At 38.1% G+C, this 15,285-nt stretch overlaps 1 pseudogene; it reads left to right on the top strand.

The window, feature by feature from the left end:
* Positions 1-14,132, top strand: part of LOC140532207 (HAUS augmin-like complex subunit 7) — a 42,175-nt pseudogene extending 28,043 nt beyond the window's left edge.
* Positions 14,133-15,285: the final 1,153 nt, after the last annotated feature.

Genomic DNA, 15,285 nt, shown 5'->3' with positions numbered 1-15,285 from the left:
AGTGTTTGTGGTGGGATTTTAATTCAGTTCTTCCTAACTCTAGGCTCAGCATTCCCTCCACTGTGCCACCTCACTGTATTTCCTTTGATTACATACCAATAAAACTGACATATCAATGAAAAAAATTTACCAAAATATAAAAAGCCCAGATCAGCCAAACCAAAAATTTAGAAGACTGAAATAACCTAGTCTCAGAAAAAAAGAAATTGAATAAGCCATGAATGCTCTTTCTTTATCCTTCCCTCCAAAACAACAAAAACCAAAGCCAAATAGATTTAAAAGTAAGCTTTATTACTTAAAGAATAATTAACTCCAAAATGTGAAATAGCTATTTAAACACAGGAAAAGATGAGGTCCAAACAAATTTCTTCTATGATATAAATTTGGTCTTGAAACCTAAATAAGGGAGAGTCAGCAAAAGAGAAAGAAAAGTATAGACAAATATCACTAAAGAATATTACTGCAAAAATTTAAACAAAATGTTAGCAAGGATACTATAGTAATATATAACTAATATTATACATTATGATGAAGTTGGATTTATACCCGAAATCAGAGCTGAGTCAGTATTAGGAAAATTATAAGTACAATTGAGTTATTAATGACAAGAACAAAAACCACATGGTCATATCAAAGGATTCAGAGAAAGCTTTTGGCAAAATGTACCACCAATTACTGTTAAAACACACACGCACGCACGCACACACACATGTGTGCATGAAAACATAGGAATAATTTCTTCCCTTAACATTTTAAATAGTATTTATCTAAAACCAAGAATTAGCATTATATGTAAAGTAGATAAAGTAGAGACTTTTTAAAAATAAGATCAGAGGGTAAAGCAAGTATATCTGTGATCACTATTACTATTCAATATTGTACTACAAATGCCAGCTACTTGATTAGATAAGAAATTGAGAGAATAAGAATAGAATAAGAGAAAATAAAATTTTCACTTTTTTAGATGGCATGGTGATTATTTAGAGAACCCTAGAGAGAAGAATAAAAACTAATTAAACCAATTAACAATTTGGGCAGAATTTAACAATAATAATGTAATTATAATTATACAAATATTTATAGAGTGCTTATTATGTGTCAGGCACCATGCAAAGCACTTTAAAAATGTCATCTGAGTTTCACAACAACCCTGGAAATAATTGCTATTATTTTTCACAAATTTACAATTGAAGAAGGTAAGGCAAATAGAAGGCAATTGATTTGCCAAAGTCCCACAGCTAGTAGTATTTGAAATCAGTTCTTCCTGACTCTAGACCCAGTGCTTTATACACTATGCCACCTAGCTACCTATATAAAACAAAAGAATATAAATTAAGCCCACATAAATCATCAGCAGTTGGGGACATTACCAACAAAGTCCAATAGGAAACAACAGAAAGGAAAATCCTATTTAACTTTGGAAATTAGAAAATGCTTAGGGTCTACTTGCTAAGACACACACATGAACTATATGGCTATAAATACAAAACATTCTTTACACAAATAAAACAAATTTGAATAGTGGGATTTAAATAGTGGGATAAATATTATTTGCTCAGGCATGTACTGACATATATATTATTTGCTCAGGTATATGCTGACATATATATATAGGTATAAATATATATAGGTATGTATATATATATAGGTATATATAGGTATAAATGACAACGCTAACTACTTTATTTAGTTCTATACCAATCAATCTACTAAAGAATTACTTTGTATATCTAGAAAAAATAAGATTTATCTGCAGGAACAAAAGGTCAAGAATCTCAAGGGAAATAATGCCAAAAAAAGGAAAAGGAAATGGGGGCTAGGAGTCCCATATCTCAAACTCTACTCCTAAGCAGTAATCACAAAAACAATCTGACACTGGTTATGAAATAAATGGAACAGATTAGGTACACAATGTACCAAAGCAAAGGAGTACCATAGCCTGATATTTGATAAGCCCAAAGATGCCAAAAATATGGAGTAAGAGTTCAACATTCAACAAAACTGTTGGGACAACCAGAAAACAGTTTAGTTGTCATTAAGTAATCAAATATTTATTTAGCAGCTAAGTACTGCGCTCAACAGTGAGGATACAAAGAAAGTTTAAAACAAATTCTGTGGTCTCAAGAAGCTCACAATCTGTTGGAGAAGCAATATGCAAACAACCATGCACAAAAAAGATACACACACACACACACACACACACACACACACTGAATAAACTGCATATTATTAGTAGAAGATACTAGCACCATTAAGGGGAATCAGGACAGCTTCTTGTACAAGGTGAGATTTTAGCTGGGACTTGAAGGAAGCCAAGGAGTCTAGGAAATATACATAAGGAGGGAGAGAATTCCAGGAATGGGAAATAGCCCATGAAAATGCCCAGGATTGGGACAAGGAGTATCTTGTGGAAAGAACAGCAAGGTCAGTGCTACTGAATCTTAGAATGGGGGTGAGAAAGGCATAAAAAGACTGGAAATGCAGGAAGGGACCAGATTATGAAGGAATTTAAGTACTTCAATAGAGAATTTTATATTTAATCCTGAAGATGATAGGGAACCACTAGAGTTTATTGAATACAATGGAGGTAGGAGTGGAGGGAGGAAAACTAGGGGAGACTGTGTGACATGATCAGATCTATGCTGAAAGAAGACAAATTTGACAGCTGAATAGGAGATGCACTAGCATCGGGAAAGATGAGGGAAACCACCCATTAAGCTAATTCAATAGTCTAGGCATGAGGTAATGAGGGCATGCACCAGAGTGGTGGCAGCATCAGAATTTAGGAGGTATGTAAAAGGGATATTATTTATACAGGTAAAATTGGTAGGACTTAACAACAGATCAGTTATAGGGGTGAGAGAATTGGGGGAGTTAGGTTACTAGATTATTGGGAAGATGATGGTGTCTTCTATAGTAACAGGAAAACAAGGAAGAGGGAGATTGCTTTGGAGAAAGATATTACATTTAGTTAAGGACATACTGAGTTTAAGGTATCTATAGCATATCTAATATCCATAGATATTCAATAGATAGTTGGATGTGCAAGATGAAGTCAGGACAGAGGGTAGGGCTAGAAAAATAGATTTGAGAACAATTAGCACACAGATGATAATTGAATCCATGGGCAGTAGTGAGATCACCAAGTGAAATAGTGTATAAAAGAAGAAAAAGCCCAGAACAGATCTTTGGGATTCATCATGAGTAGTGGGCATTATACTAGATAAATATTGAGCAAAGTAGACTTAAGAGTGGTTGGACAGGTAAAGAGAACCAGAAGAATTATGTCACAAAACTTAAAGAAAAAGGAATATAAAGGAGAAGAGGGCAATAGTGTCAAAGGTTGCAGAGAAATTCAGAAGAATGACAATTGAGGAAAGGTAATTAGATTTGGCTATTAAGAATTCATTGGGAGGGGCAGAGTCAAGATGGCAGAGTAGAAAGACAGACCTGCTCTACTTCTTTCCCCATAGCTCATAAAATACCTGTAAAAAAATGACTCTAAACAAATTTGAGAGCAGCAGAAATCAAAATGACACCATGAAAGAGATTTCCAGCCCAAGAAAGCCTGGAAGGCCAACAGGAAAGATCTATCACACAGGGCTCAGAGTGGAGTGCAGCCCAGCCTTGGCACGTAGCCTGGCATGGATAGAATTGGAGCAGGTTTTAGGGTGCTCAATCATGGACAGAGCTTCAGTTCCCAGATTTCTTAACCTACAAATACCAAAGACATCTTCAAAGGACAGTGAGAAAGCTCTTTCATCTGGGTGAGAGGGAAGCACAGTCTGGCCCCAGCCTGGCCCCAGGGTAGCAACAGCAGTCACTTTTGGAGCCCTTGGTCTAAAGACCCTGGGGGAATCAAGTAACTGTTCTGGGTATCAGTCCTGAGTAATGGTCATAGGGTGAGGAGGAGTGCTGGCATGGTGAAGCTGGTGGTAGCAGTGGAGAGGGAATCCTGCTTGCAAATCCTGGGCAGAAAAGAGTGCTTGTGGTTACTCACAGACCAGATTGCAGGCCAGGAGGGAAGCAAACTCCTCTCCCTTGACTGTGCCACCTTGTAGGAACTCAGACCTTAAAGGTCCCTAGAGTATACCCTCCATATGACAAAGGACTCAAAAGTCAAATAGCTGACTGAGAAAATGCCCCAAAAGGAAAAAAATAAGACTATAGAAGGTTACTTTCTTGGTGAAAAGGTATTTTCTTCCATCCTTTCAGATGAGGAAGAACAAAGCATACCATCAGAGGAAGACATCAAAGTCTAGGCTTCTACATCCAAAACCTCCAAAAAAAAATATGCAGTGGTCTCCGGCCATGGAAGAGCTCAAAAATAATTTTGAAAATCAAGTAAGAGAAGTGGAGGAAAAATTGGGAAGAGAAATGAGATCTATGCAAGAAGTCATGAAAAGCAAGTCAACAGTTTGCTAAAGGAGACCCAAAAAAATGCTGAAGAAAATAATACCTTTAAAAATAAACTAACCCAAATGGCAAAAGAGGTCCACAAAGTCAATGAGGAGAAGAATGCTTTAAAAAGTAGAATTAGCCAAATGGAAAAAGAGGTTCAAAAGCTCACTGAAGAAACTAGTTCTTTAAAAATTAGAATGGAGCAGATGGAAGTTAATGACTTAATGAGAAACCAAGAAATTATAAAATAAAACCAAAAGAATGAAAAAATAGAACTCACTGTGACATATCTCACTGGAAAAACAACTGTCCTGAAAACAGATCCAGGAGAGATAATTTAAAATTTATTGGTCTCCATGAAAACCACTATCAAAAAAGAGCCTAGACATCATCTTCCAAGAAATTATCAAGGAAAACTGCCCTGATATTCCCAGAAACCAGAGGGTAAAATAGAAATGAAAAGAATTCACCAATCACCTCCTGAAAAAGATCCCAAAAAGAAAACTCCTAGGAATATTGTAGCCAAATTCTAGAGTTTCCAGGTCAAGGAGAAAATATTACAGTTAGCCAGAAAGAAACAGTCTAAGTATTGTGGAAATACAATCAAGATTACACAGGATTTAGCAGTTTCTACACTAAGGGATTAAAGGGCTTGGAATATGATATTCCAGAGGTCAAAGGAAACAGGATGAAAGCCAAGAATCACCTACCCAGAAAAACTGAGTACAATACTTCAGGGGGAAAAATGGAATTTCAATTAAATAGAGGACTTTCAAGCATTCTTTTTGCAAAGACCAGAGCTGAATAGAAAATTTGACTTTCAAATATAAGAATCAAGAGAAACACAAAAAGGTAAACAGGAAAGAGAAGCCTTAAGGAATACATTGAAGTTGAAGTGTTGACATTCCTACATGAAAATATGTTATTTGTAACTCATGAGACCTTTTTCAATATTGGAGTAGTTAGAGGGGATGTGTGTGTGTGTGTGCGTGTGTGTGCATAGGTGTGTATGGCTATGTACATATGTGTATATTATATATGTGTAGGTATGTATATGTACATGGGTGTATGCATGTGTGTATATGTACACATATATACATAGAGAGAGAGAGAGCACAGGGTGAGCTGAATATGAAGAGAGAATACCTAAAAAAGTATAATTTACTGTTGAATGGAATGTATTAGGATTAAAAGAAAGCGAGAAGTAGAATGCAGCAAATCATCTCACGTAAAAGAGGGAAGAAAGAGCTGCTACAATGGAGAGGAAGGGGGGGAGATGAAAGGAAATAATTGAGCCTTACTCTCACAGGATTTGGCTTAAGGAGGGAATAACATAGATATGGAAATCTATTTTACCCTGCAGGAAGTTAAGGGGGAAAGGGATAGGAGAGGGAAGATAATAGAAGGGACAGCAAATTGGGGAAAGGGATAATCAGAAGCAAACACTACTGTGAGAGGACAGGTCAAGGGAGAGAATGGAATAAACTGAGGGTAGGATAGGACAGAGGGAAATGTGGTTAGTCTTTTATAATATAAATATTATGGAAGTGCTTTGCATTCTTACAGAGGTAAGACCTCTATTGAATTGCTTATTTTCTCAATGAGGGTAGGTTTGGAGGGAGGGAGAGAATACGGAACGCAAAGTTTTAAGAATGAAAATTAAAAATTGTTTTAGCATACAGGTGGAAATTAAGCTATACGGACAATGGAGTACAGAAATCTATTTTTCCCTACAGGAAAATAGTGGGGAAGGGGGATGGAAGAAGGGTGGGTAATAGAAGGGAGGACAGACTAGAGGAAGGGGTGGATGGGGTGCATGCTGTCCTGGGGTAGGGGTGGGGAGAGATGGGGAGAAAATTTTGAATTCAAATTCTTGTGGAAGTCAATGTTAAGAACTGAAAAATAAATAAATCATATATCAAAAAAAAGTAATTCATCGGGAAGCTGTGCCAACAGGAGGGAAACTAGTGTCAGTGTGTTCAAGAAGTTGGAAAGAGCAGGAAAAGAAAAGACTTAAAGTGAAAGCAAGTCTGTTACCCACTGAGCAAGCATTCCAAAGAGCACAGTGGAAAGGGTGGGAAATTTTAGTGTGGGGCATTAAAGGATCTGAGTTAAGAAGGATCAAAATAGTGAGTATATAATGAGGTTTGAAATAATGATAGTTGGGTGTTCAGAATCATTGTCAAAAATGAGGTTGAGATCAATAATCTCAAACCATATACTCAAATAAGTTCCAGTGGGATTATGATTCAGCTATAAAAAATTAGAGGAGCAAGAAAGAAAGTATCTGTCAGTTTTATGGATAGCAGAGTTCATGACCAATCAAGAAAAGAGGGGATCACAGAAAGTCAAAAGAATAATTTTGTTTACAAAAAATTAAAAGTTTTGCACAAATGAAACCAATGCTTTGGTAAAAGGGGAAAAAAAAACTTTGTGACAAATTTCTCCAATAAAAGTCTCATTTCTAAGATATATAGTAAACCATTTCAAATTTATAGGAAATAGAATCATTCCCCAAATTGTAAGTACTTAAAGTATATGAACAGATATTTTCATAGGAAGAAATCCAAGTTATCAATAAGTATAAGAAAAATACCCTAAATTGATAATATTTAGAAAAGTGCAAATTATAACAACCCTGAGGTACTATCTCACACTCATCAGATTGGCAAAAATGACCAATAAAAGTAAAATGACAAATGCTGAAGGGTCTATAGGAAACCAGGTACATTAATACACTGTTGGTGTAACTGTGGAGCAGTCTAGGTATTTGGAAAACTAATCTGAAACAGTGCCCCAAATGTTACTGAACTCTGCATACCTTTGATCTGAAAACACCACAATTAGATCTATATCCCAAAGACCTCAACAAAAAAAAAAGAGTAAAAGAATCCACTCATATGTACAAAAATATTTATGCTAACTCTTTTTTTCTTTTGCAGTGACAAAGAGTTGGAAACCGAGGGGACTGGGATGTCCAGCCGTTAGTAATGGATGAACAAGCTGTGTTACATGAATTGTGCTGTAATAAATTATGAAGGGGGTGATTTCAGAGAATTCTAGAAAGACTTGTATGAACCCATACAGAGTAAAGTAAGTAGAACCAAAAAGAAAAATAACTCACACAAAAGCAACAATATTGTAAAGACAAACTTTGAAAGACTTAGGACCTCTGATCAATACAATGACAAACAATTCCAGAGGATTTATAATAAAATATACAACCCAGATCCTAACAGAAATGTAATGAACTCAGAGTGCAGACACACACACACACATGCATGCACACGCACGCACGCACACACACATACATACATACACACACATATTCATTGTGGGGATTTGCTGGCCTTGACTATACATATTTGTAACAGAAGTTTTGTTTTTCTTTCTCAATGAGGAAGGTGGGAAAAAGGGAGAGGTGAATTTTTGTTGACTGAAAAAAAATTTTCACAGAGGAATTTATATTTGACCCTAGAGGCAATAGGAAGCCCCTTGAGTTGGTTAACTACAGGAATCTCATGGTCAGATCTGCAATTAGGGAAAATTACCTTGAAGCAGTTTGTGAGATGAATCAAGAGTGGAGAGAGTTGAGACAGACAGCTCAATTAGGAGGCTGTTGCAACAATTTTGACAGGAGGTAATCTTGGGGAAGGTGGGGGAGTAGGTCAGAAAATTCCAAGTTCTCAAGATTTTCCCCACCAATGAGATAAAATAGCACCTTAGGGCAAAGAAAGTGAGGGTAAAAATAAATAAATAAGAAAAGGGGCCTAATAAGCCTCTTCCTGGGACAATTTGAAAAGATCAGAAAAAAAATCCCAGGATGAGGTTGGGTATATTATTAGGGTGCATGTCAACAGACACCCCAGGTACAACATCATGCACAAGTACCATAAATTGTGAGTTATCGTTTGCCACATATTTATCCTATGATAAATGATTCACTAATATTATTATTATGTTGTTCATAAATTATCCCATTTGAGCTTCCCAACACCTCTGTGAGGTAGATTCCCATTTTATCTATGACAAAACTGAAACTTAGAGGTTAAATAGCTTACCTATGGTCACATAGTTCATTTCAGGGCTGGAATTTAAATCTAAATCTCTTCTCACTTCAAGTCCCATGTTCGTTTCATATTGAAGCACTTCAAAAATTGAGTTTTTTGCTCTTTCCACAACTATAGTATTAATATTGTTCCAAGAAACCATTTCAAGAGTTCTACCAAAATTTTCCCAAGGAGGAAGCTTAGTCAGATATATCTGAAATACTAATTTGTTCTCATTTGGTCAGTTAAAACAGTCCCATAAGCAGCAGTTGTGATATGGCTATTTCTTCATACATATCATCATGACTCAAACCAAAAACAGTATCTTATAGGCAGCTGGTGGCAGAGTGAATAGAAAGAGATCTGAGTTCAAATCCAGCCTTGGACCCTTAGTAGCTATGTGATCCTGGGCGACTCATTTAACTTCTCTGCCTTCCTTAAATTCCTTAATTGTACAATCAGGAAAAAAACAGCACCTTCCTCTCAGGTGTGTTCTGAGGATCGAATGAGATATTATTTGTAAAAGCACTGAGCACAGTGCCTGTTGAATTGTAGGTGCTTTGTGAATGATTATTTTTTCCTTCTTTCCTTCCTTCCTCCCTTCCTCCCTTCCTCCCTTCCTTCCTTCCTTTCACTTGCACCTATTTTTAGCACATATGTATAGATAGCTCATAAGTAGATGGAAAAAATCCAATTCCACAAATATTTACTGAGTGCCTATTATATATCAATAAGCACTATCCTCAAATGAATTAAAACCTAGTTTGGCCAAGAATGTCAAGTTATCCACCATATAGTGTAAAATGTCCCAAGTGAATTCTCTTTCTAGAAACATTCCCTAGAAAAGCAATATGGCAGAAAACCAGAAGAAGGGTTATAAAGATTGGGGTTCAAGCCCCAACCCTGGCACATCCTGAACATATGACCCTGACTGATTCACTTAACCTCTGAGGGCCCCATGCTATTCTCTAAGATGATAGATTACACAAAAGGTGCTAAGCTGTCCTGATAGAGGAAATTCCTCACCGGAATCTCCTGGATGAGATCTTGTTCCAAGTCCACCAAAATGAACTGATCATTATTCATCTCTCATGAAATATCACAATGTACCATTAAAATGTCACCCTTCCCATCACATTTTCCATCATGTGGAATTGGTGAACTTCATAAGGAATTGAGACTGTGGAAGCCAAGATAGCAGAGTGAAGGCAGGGATTTGTCTGAGCTCTCCCTCATTTTCCTACAAACAACTTTAAAATAACATCTCAAAATAAATTCTGAAGTGACAGAACCAATAAGAAAATGAGGTGAAAAATTTTCCAGCCTGAGATAACTTAGAAGGTTGGCAGGAAAGGTCTGTCTCACTGGGGTATGTCTGACCTGTAGTCCAGTGCAGGTTGTGCCTAGGCAAGCCCAGCAGTAGATTAGGGGGAGACTGAATCTACAGTAGTGGTTATCAGAGCTCTTAGGCCACAGATAGTAAGGGGGCCATACAATTGGTTAGGAGATTTCAGGAGACCTTTAGCTGTGTGTGTGTGTGTGTGTGTGTGTGTGTGTGTGTGTGCAGGATTTTTGTGTTGCCAATACACACTTCTAGGTCACAATCCTAGGGCAAAGAACCATGCTACATCCTGTGCCTGCATGGGAAAACAGACCTTAATCATAGTTTCAGGGTGGAAAATGTTGCTTGTGTTCACTCACAGACCAGAGCACAGGCCAAGAGAGCACTGACCACAACTCTCCTTAGATTACATCACCTAAGAACTGAAAACATATGGACCCGCAGGAACTAGACTTGAAAATAGCAGCATGAAAAAACTGAAGCTTGGGACAATGCCCTTTCTTCCCCAGGGGCAAGGTCCAACTTTAATATAAAGTTTAAAGTCAAGAAATAGGCTGAAAAAATGAGCAAACAACAATAAAAAAAAAAAGAATCTGTAGCAAAGTATGGTAATAAAGAAGATCAAAACACAAGCTCAGATGAAGATAAAAGATTCAAAGACAAATGTGGATTGGTCTCAGCCCCAAAAAGAATTCTCAGAAGAACTCAAAAAATATTTTTTTAAATCAAGTGAGAAAGATAATGTATACACTAACCACCAAGGATACACTGTTATCTTTTGATTTCACTTATTCAGAAAAAAAGTCATATACTTTAAGGGCTACAATAATGAGGCACAAGTAATTTTTAACACTCCCACATCCACACCAAATTTATATTATGTACTGTCAGAGGCAATCAATCATCCAACCCTCCCCTAATGCTCCCATCAATGCCACATGCATACATAGACGCAATTAAGGTGGGATTTTTCCCAAGAAATCAACAACAGGTGGCATGTTTTATTACTATAATGAACGGCCCTCTTGCCCACTGACCTCTTATCACTTGGTACCATCCCTCTCCTGTGACCTATGTTCCTTTAGGTTTTCTCTCCCTTAACCCTTTTCTGGAATTAGGGGTTTGGGGGCTGGATGACATCAGCTGTACTAACCCTATGGCTATATCCTACCAATGTGGGCTCTGTACTCCCTCATCCTGCCCTGGCTCAACTGAATTTGTCTTTTGTGCCAGAATTCCACTCCCCTCTTCCTCCTATTCTCCAGTCTATAGAATAGTCCTGTCTTCAGTTTGTATTTAACTAACTCACTTATTCACTGTCATAATGTCTTCTCCTCACTGCTCCCATGATCTCCTTTAACCACAGCTTCTACTACTATCAGCACTCTTTCCAACTCTGCTGTTTCCCAACTCTAACCTCTGCCACTTTCTTTTCTTGTGTCCCTCTATTTATCTTCATTCTTCTCTCTTCTGTTGCCTGCTTCTTCTATACTTTCATAGGTTTTTTCCCAGATAGACTATTACAAGAATATTTCATATGATTCTTTGGATCCCCTAAAATGTCTATCCCAAAATAGGCACTCAATAAATATTTTTGGAATTAGTGGAATGGGTTGGTGGGTCCTATTTTTTATGTCTACTGTACAGTTGAGAAAACTGAGGCAAAAGAGATTAAGTGACTTATTCAGAATCATAAAGTGAGTAATTGTCGAAGCTGCCAGATCTTGTGTTATTCTGATTGTTTTTCTTTTCTGTATTTAATTTATTAATTTATTTATTTTAATTTTTTAAATTAAATTAAATTTTTTAATTTATTTTTTATTTTAATTTTTTAATTTAATTTATTTTTCATTTTAATTTAATTTTTATTTTTTTAGTTTATTTTAATTTTTTTCTTTATTTAATTTCTTTTCAATATTTGAATTCTTTCAATATTTATTTTGCCCTCTGGTTTTAGAATATCAAGGTAGTTTTCCTTGATAATTTCATGGAAGATAATGTCTAGGCTCTTTTTTTGATCATGGCTTTCAGGTAGTCCCATAATTTTTAAATTGTTTCTCCTAGATCTCTTTTCCAGGTCAGTTGTTTTTCCAGTGAGATGTTTCACATTATCTCCTATTTTTTCAAATTTTTGGTTTTCTTTACTAACTGCTTGGTTGGTTTAACTCATAGTCATTCATTTCCCTGAATTCAGTTCTCTCTTTCAACGAATTATTTTGTTCAGTGAACTTTTGAACCTTCTCCTCCATTTAGCTAATTCTGCTTTTTAAAGCCTTCTTCTCCTCATTGGCTTTTTGGACCTCTTTTTCCAATTGAGTTACCCTCTTTTTAAAGTTGTTATTTTCCTCAGCATTTTTTTGGTTCTCCTTTAGCAAGCTGCTTACTTGTTTTTTAAGATCTTCTATTACCTGAGTCTAGTTTAAGTTCCCTTTGGAGGCCCTGGAGGCAGAGGCCTTGACTTCCTCTGACAGTATGCCTTGTTCTTCCTCATCTGAAAGGATGGAAGGAGACACCTGTTCCCCAAGAAAGTAACCTGCTATGGTCTTATTTTTTTTCCCTTTTTTTGGGCATTTTCCCAGCTAGTTACTTGACTTCTGAGTTTTCTCTCCACAACCATCTCGCCTCCCTTCAGCCAAGCCTGCACTGGAGGCTGAGATTCAGATGAGCTGCTTCAAATCCTCAGGGGCTTTAGGTGGGGGCAGAGCTGCTATTCAGTTTGAGATGAAGATCAGCTGCTCAGAAAAAAAAAAAAAAAAAAGAAGATCAGCTGCTCAGGAGGGGGCAGGGCCACCACACAGTGCTCAGTTCCCTCAGGGGGTTTACTATGAGACCTTCAACAATGGGTGCGGGCTACTGCCTGTTTTGGGAGCCTCTATCTGCTGCTGCCTCTGCTGCTGCCACCTGAGGAGGCCCGAGTTATGGGGACACCCTGTTCCCTTCTCAGCCAGCCAAAAAGACCCTCTCACTGACCTTTGGTGCCTGTGGGTTGAGGGATCTGTGCTGCTGCTGGAGATTCTGTCCCTGAAGCCTGCTTGAATCTGCTCCTCTCAGTGCCACATGGCCAAAACAGGGCTGGGCTCTGCTCTGCCTATGGTGGGAAATCCCTTTCTCATTGGTCTTTCAGGTCACTCTGGGATAGAAATCTCTTCTACTCCATTGTTCTGTGGCTTCTGCTGCTCTAGAATTTGTTGAGAGTTCTTCTTTACAGGTTTTTTATGGGCTGTGGAGGTAAGAGCTAGCATATGTGCATCTTTCTACTTTGCCATCTTGATTCCACCCCTTCAAGTAATTGTCTAAAGCAGGATTAGAACTCAAGTCTTCCTGTCTCCAGGGCTGACTCTTTTTTTCTCTATTCCCTATATACTCAAGAGTGCTTGCTGAAGAAACTACTCCTAGTTTTAAATTTTATTCAGTCCTTTCCTTTGCACTCCCCACCCTCCCCCCAATAGGCTAAGGGGAAAGATTAGGCAAATCAGCCCACTCTGCATGATACAGCAAGTTGCTGTTTCCAAAACCTTTGTTTCAGAGCTCTGAGAGTGCTCAGACATTGGAACCAGTTGGTTTTGACTGTCAGGAGCAGGAGAAGGACAATAGCTGAACACAGGCCAGGAAGAGAGGAAGAATAAAAGGATGAGGATGAGGACTAAGAGGATGCCCAGATCTCCCTGGAGGCTCTGAGAGTGCTGAACAGACTAAAGACCCTTCCTTGAGGGTCTGCATATTACCGGACAGAGGACAATAAAACAGTTCCTATGTACACCCTCAATTTACTGTTTGCTTATTCTGGAATGGTTATTTGCAAGACTGTATCTTTCCTTCAGGGATTCATTTTCAACTGCTCCAGACTCTGTGACTAAAGAAAAAATAGCAGAGATGACCAGACTTGGCCATGAATTGATGTTGTGTGATTCAGGTGATCAGGATCTCAATAAGAGCTCTGCTGGTGTAAAAGAGCAGCTTTATTTCTTTTATTAATTACTGGATCTGGTCATGAGTCTGGGTCCTGAACATGCCACCAGTTTCTCCAGTGTGAAGGAGAACTTCCACAAGTTAGTGAAGGACAATGAGATACTTGCTAAAGAAAGTCTTCACTTCCCATTGTATCACCAAGGCAATATTTACCGCACCCGTGGTGACTGAATAAGCCAGCATACTTCTGATCACAAAGTATAATAAACTCTCCATATAGAAGGCAGAAGAAAAACGTGTATTCAGACATCAGAAAGCCAAGTCCATCATAGCAACAAAGAAATCCATCATAATAACCTAGAAGTCTACACATACCATCAGGGCTTCCCACAAATGAGCACCCTCAAACAAAATGCTCTTCTCTCACTCATAGCCAGCTGCCTGCTTTCTCTCTCTCTCTCCCAGATATGTCTGGTCTCCATCACTTCCTCTCAGGTCTGCTCCATCCTTCCTGCTCCACCCCTTCCTATTCCACCCATTCAGCAAGCTCCTCCCACCACAGACTCATGTGACTCAGCCTTCCATGTGATTCAAGCAAGTCACATGAGCCTATTAACGGATGGAAAAGATCTTCCCATTATGCAAAAATACATTAACATTACAGCCATGTCCACAAAAAGATCCTAGATCCCAAGTTGAATCCCTTGCCTCTGAGCATGGAGCTCTCCTGTGGGACAAAGGAAAACCTGCATAGAATGGTGCTAGAAACAAATAGAAGGTGGAAGAGCTTTCCAAAAACTGACCAAAGTACTGAAATAGTACAGGCACATAAGGAAGAGATCCTCAGTCACCAGGACAATGCCAACAAACTGTTTTTGTTGAATGCCACTGGGAACCCCCATTCAGTGTTCTCCCCACCATGGGAAAATTTCCAGCCAAGGTAATGGCACCTTGGGCTTGATTTCCATCCTTTGGTGATTGATTTTAAATGGGTTTTTGAGGATGAGCTTCATGAACACTGTAACTGCCCAGCCCCCAACATCAACCTGTGTGATCCATTCTTTCACTCTGTATATCAATGAAGCCATGGATACCTCTGTGAAGGTGGAGTGGAGCAGAGCAGGCACAATGGGAGAAAGCCTACTTGAGTGAAGGTAACTACATAGTGACCTTTGTGAAAAAACCTCTTGGTTGAAAAATTAAGTTAAAATAGAAATATGAGTTCTTCCAAGCTAGTTCTTGGACACCTGTTGAACATATGGACTAGATGTCCATTCCCTGGTTCCCCAGCTCCTTGGAACTTGGCTGCTGCTGGTGTTTGGGAAATGAGGGGGAAGACTTTGGTCATGAGACAAGGTTGTTTTTGTTTTTTTAAAAAACATTTTTGTTGTTTGTTAATATGAACTGGAGAAGCATCAACAAGGATCACACAGAACAAAGGGGATTATACATGAAACCACAAATCTATGTATACCTTCCTCTTTAAGAAGCATATAATAAAATCACTACTTTAGTTTCCAAGTGAAAAAAAGCCTTTGTTTCTCTCATATTGGGGTTTCTATGATATCTGAGAGATGGTGTTTT

This window comes from Notamacropus eugenii, chromosome 3 (assembly GCF_028372415.1).
Source record: "Notamacropus eugenii isolate mMacEug1 chromosome 3, mMacEug1.pri_v2, whole genome shotgun sequence".
Taxonomy (NCBI): Eukaryota; Metazoa; Chordata; class Mammalia; order Diprotodontia; family Macropodidae; genus Notamacropus; species Notamacropus eugenii.
The sequence above is the reverse complement of the archived record's forward strand: the minus strand, read 5'-3'. Positions and strand labels throughout refer to the sequence as shown.